Source organism: Elephantulus edwardii, unplaced genomic scaffold, assembly GCF_000299155.1.
Source record: "Elephantulus edwardii isolate Elephantulus edwardi_28Jun2011 unplaced genomic scaffold, EleEdw1.0 scaffold00157, whole genome shotgun sequence".
Taxonomy (NCBI): Eukaryota; Metazoa; Chordata; class Mammalia; order Macroscelidea; family Macroscelididae; genus Elephantulus; species Elephantulus edwardii.
The window spans coordinates 2,638,667-2,644,237 of NW_006399907.1; positions in this window are offsets into that span (position 1 = coordinate 2,638,667).

Genomic DNA, 5,571 nt, shown 5'->3' on the forward strand with positions numbered 1-5,571 from the left:
CATTTCTTCATGTGCTTGTTAGCCATCTGAATGTCATCTTCAGTGAAGTGCCTGTTCATATCCTGTGCCCATTTTTCTATTGGATTATTTACCTTTATCTTGTTGTGCTGGGGATCTTTTAAAGATTAAATCCAATGTGCATAAAAAAATTTTCCAACAAGGCGAAAAGAAAACCTACTGACTTGGGGGGAGGGGGGGAATTGACGGTACAATCACAGGCAAGGTTCTCATAATAAAAGTTTACACAATCCTACAGAGCCTCCATAAGAAAAAGATTGATAACACATTTACAAAATGGGCGAAAGATACGAAAGAATTTTCACAGAGGAAGATATTTGGATGGCAAACATTACAATAAACTGTAGTTGACTTTGAGAAGAATGGGAATCCCAGAACATTTGATTGTGCTTATGCGAAACCTATACTTGAACCAACAGGCAGTCGTCAGAACTGAGCAAGGAGACACTGTATGGTTCAAAATCGGGAAGGGGGTCCATCAGGGATGTAGTTTGTCTCCATACCTTTTCAATCTGTATACAGAAGAGATGATCCAGGACTGTAAGAGGAGGAATGTGGCATCAGGATTGGAGGAAGATTCATCAACAACCTGCCTTATGCAAATGACACAACCCTGCTTGCTGAAACTGAGAAGGACCTAAAGAGCTTCTGCAGAAAGTCAAGGACTGCTGCCTTCAATATTGACTGAAGCTCAACATCAAGAAAACAAAGATACTCACCACTGGGCCAATTGGCAGCATCATAATGGATGGTGAAGATATTGAGATTGTTAATAGTTTTAGCTTGTTTGATTCTACAGTCAACACTGTTGGTACCTGCAGCCAGGAAATCATGAGACGAATTATACTGGGAAAGTCAGCTGTCAGGGACCTCTTGAGAGTACTGAAGAGCAATGACATCAGGCTGGAGACTAAGGTGTGCCTAATCTGGGCCATATCTTGGCAATTGCATGCTATGTGTCAGAGAGCTGGAGAGTGGTTAGGGATGATAGAAAGAGAATTGATGCCATTGAGCTGTAGTCTGGAGAAGAGTGTTGAATATACCATGGACTGTTAGGAAAACAAACTGGTTTGTCCTGGAGAGGGTGATGCTGGGCTGCTCCTTGAAGGCAAGGATTCTGAAGCCTTATCTGACATAGTAAGGACATGTTGCAAGGCAGGACCAGTCCTTGGAGAGGGATGTCATGCTTGGGATGGTGGAGGGACAAAACAAGAGAGGAAGACCTTCGATGACATGGATGGATTCAGTGATTGGGGTAATGAGAGTAGGTGTATAAAAAACAGGTTGGCACAGGATGGAGCAGGGTTTAGGGCTTTTGTACATAGGGTTACTATGAAGCCACAAGCGACACAACAGCACATAACAACAGACACATGAAGAAATGCTCAAAATAACTGGCAATAAGAGAGATGCAAATCAAAGCCACAATAAGAAACCATCTCACTCCAGTATCAGTAGCAAAGTTTAACAAGATTTTGTTGTTTTTAAGTACCGTCGAGTCACAGGGAACTCATAGCGACCCTATGAACAAAAGTCCTGGATACCTGCTGTATAACTTTCATCCTGCTTCCAAGCTTATTTTAATAGGGGAGCGTCACCAAACACTGTCCCCAATGGGTAACCATTCTCACATTTGACTCATCAATGTCACAGTATTTGCCTTCACAGCAACCTTGAGTTACGTCTGTACAGCAAGTGGACATACCAGGGTTACACAACCTAGAAGAATGTTTCACCAGAAACAATTAAAGGCTGGTCCGAGGGCCCAGAAACTTCCCTTACCTGACTGCCACCAAGAGGAGCCACCATGGATATGCCAGCCATCCTATCCACTTAGCCAGCTGACTTCCAGAGTGTAGAGAGACTCCCGTCCCCAAGCTTCGTGAAGGATTTTAAGCTAGAGGCTGGAGCAGGCTCTGCAGGCTCGACCCCACCCTTACTTATCCTTACTCTAAGGGTCAGGGCCACCCATCCGCCTTTGAAGGCTAAAAAGGACAGTAACACACAATGCAAAAGACCCCAGAAACTTCCCTTGCCTGACAACCACCAAGAGGAGCCACCGTGGAGATGCCAGCCAAGATAGCAAATAATAAAAGTTGGAGAAGATGCAGAGAGATAGGAACTTGCATACACTGTTGGTGGCGTTGTAAAATGGAACAACCACTCTGGAAGGCAATTTGTCGTTTCCTGAAAATACTTAACATAGAAATTACATATGACACTGCTAGTAATATATCCCATGAAAATTAGACATGAATGGAGATTTGTACACCAATGTTGATAGCAGCATTATTCACCATCGCAAGAACATGGAAACAGCCCAAATGTCCTACCACAATGGAATGGGTTGAGGAAATTGTGGTACAGTCACACGTTGGAAAACTATGCTGCACTTAAGAGCAACAATTTTGAAAATTACTACATAACTTCAGAGGAACCAGAGAGCATTACACTTAGTGAATAAACTGAGTCACTTAAGGACAAATACTACATAAGACCATTGTTGTTATGTGCTGTCGAGTCGTCTGTGACTCATAGTGACCCTGTGTGCAATAGCTCTAAAGCCTGTGCTTCTCTTGAGCCTGTCTCACTGACTCTAATACACCTATCCCCATTGCCCTAGTTTACTGTATCAATCCATTTTATCTGGGATCTTCATCCCCTGTGATGTCCCTTCACCCTTCTGAGCATTATGTCCTTCGCCATGGATCGGTCCCTCCTGGCCATGTGCCCAAAGTATGTAAGACAGAGCTTCGAAATCCTAGCCTCCAAGGAGAAACTTGGTTTCACTCTGTCCAAGACAGACTTATTTGTTTTCTTGGTGGTCCATGGTATTCCAAGGCTCTTCTCCAGCACCAAAGACTCAAAGACATTAATTCTTCTATCATCCTTTGTCATTATCCAGTTCTCTGATGTATAGCAAGTAATTGTAAAGACCATGGATTAGATAAGGTGCACCTTAGTTTCTAGATTGACATCATTGCTTCTCAGTACTCCGGAATGGTTCCTGACAGCAGATTTACCTAATGCAATTCATCAGGGATGCATCCTGTCTCTATGTCTTTTCAATCTATATGCAGAAGAGATGACTCAGGAGGCTGGGCTTTATGAGGAGGAATGTGGCATCAGGATTGGAGGAAGAGTCATCAACAACCTACGTTGCACAGACAACACAACCTTGCTTGCTAAAACTGAGGAGGACCTGAAACGTTTGCTCTAGAAAGTCAAGGACTATAGTCTTCAACATGGATTGAAGCTCAACATAAAAAAAAACCACAAAGATTCTCACCCCTGGGCCTATTGGCAACACCATGATGAATGGAGAAGAGATTGCTGCGGCTCCACAGTCAACACTTTTGGCATCAGCAGTTAGAAAATCAAAAGACTATTATTATAGACATAGAACGATAACTAGTAAAACATGTATGAGGATCTGGGTGGGGATAGTAGGAGCAGAAGCAGTGAGAATGGGCAGAGAGATAATCATAGGGTTGCACAATTTGGTTGGTGGAGGAAGGGGAGGGTTAAAGGAAATGGGAAAAATTTGGTATGGATCTGGAAAGACAGGATAATGGTGGGCATACTTATATGATGATTAACTTTATAAAACAGTGAATGGGAAAGATTGTATGAAACACAATGAGAATGTAGGATAGGGTGAAATACAATGTATATGAACTTTGTTATCAAACCAATATAAAGTAAAAAATTTTTTAAACTATTTTTTTTTAAAAAGTACTATAGAGGCATCAATGCAACTTTCAGATGCATATGAAACAGTTGATAACCCCATGGCTTGGATCAGGTGCACCTTAGTATCTAAACATATAATATTGGTCTTTAGCAGATATTGACATTCTGAGGGAATAAGAATAAACTCTAAACTTTGCTAAGTGCTTACCTTACCAAGTGTAGTTTCTAGAAGTTTTATATGTATTTATTCAACCCCACTAACTGTCCTGTGAAGGAACTTGGGCATCACTGTAGTTAGGTTTGACTGCTAACTAAAAAGTTGGTGGTTCCAGTTCACTCACTACTATTTCTGCAGGAGAAAAAGCCTTTGTGGTCATCATCCATAAGAAGTGTAGCCCTGAAAACCCTATGGGCAATTCTACTCTGTTACCCAAGGCCCTCTGGGTTGGAATGGAATTGACTGCAACTGACAACTCTGTGAGATAATTGCTGGTCTTATCCTATTTTACACATTTGGGCACTGAGAGTTAGATAATTTGACAAATATTCTTAGCTAATAATTGATGGAATCAGAAGCAATGCCTTTAAGAATGCATCTTGGTTCTCTTAATCTCTGCCTTTTTATTGACCCTTTGATTTATTGTGGGATTTTTCTACCTTTCAACACTTCATTTTATGCACTGCAATATCTTTTTCCATTTCACTTGTTGAAGCACAATATGCTTTATTTTGAAAAAATATGTAATACATCTATTGACTATCATTTCACATTTATGACAACTGTTATGTACTGTCGAGTCACTTGTGACTCATTGCAACTCTATGTCCAACAGCTCTGAACCCTGCTCTATCCTGTGCCAACCATATTGTCTGATACACCTATCCACATTACTCAAGTCACTGAATCAATCTGTCTCATCGAGGACCTTCCTCTCTTGTGCTGTCTCTCCACCCTCCCAAGCATGATCTCCCTCTCCAAAGACTGGTCAGTCCTTGCAACATGTTTAAAGTATGTCAGATGAAGCTTCAGAATCCTTGCCTCCAAGAACAGCCTGGCTTCACCCTTTCTTATTGGGCTATTTTTCATATTCATGCCATATGATTGGCAGCACCAACAACTAGAGCTGAAGAGGAGAAAGTAGAAGATTTCTGCCAACTTTTGCAGTCAGAAATCTATCAAACTTGCAACCAAGATGCATTAATAATAATGGGAGATTAAAATGCAAAGGTTGGGAGCAGAGAAAAGAAAAAAGGCTAGAGATAGAATGCTACAATTTTGCATAATCAAGCATTTAATAAGTTTTATAAGAAATACAAATGGTGACTATACACATTAATTTCACCTGATGATCTACACAGGAATCAGATTGACTACATCTGTGGAAAGAAACAATGGAGAAACTCAGTATCAGCTGTGAAAACTAGGCCAAGCTCTGATTGTGGATCAGATTATCAACTACTCATATGCAAATTGAAACTGAATCTAAAGAAAATGAAATCAAATTCACAAGAAAAAAGTTGACTTTGAATTTATCCCACTTGAATTTAAAAACCATCTCAAGAACAGGTTTGAGGCCTTAGACACAAATAAACAAAGATCAGATAAGCTATGGGAGAATATCAAGAATATCATCCATGATGAATGCAAAAGATCATTACAAAAACAGAGGAGGAAAGAAAGACCAAAATAGATGTCAGAAGACACACTGAATATTGCACTAGAGAACTGAGAAGCCAAATCAAAGGGAAGAAATGAGGAAGTCAAAGAGCTAAACAGAACATTTCAAAGGACAGTCTGGCAAGACAAAGCAAAGTAGTATAATGAAATGTGCAAGAGCTGGAGTCAGAGAACCAAAAGGG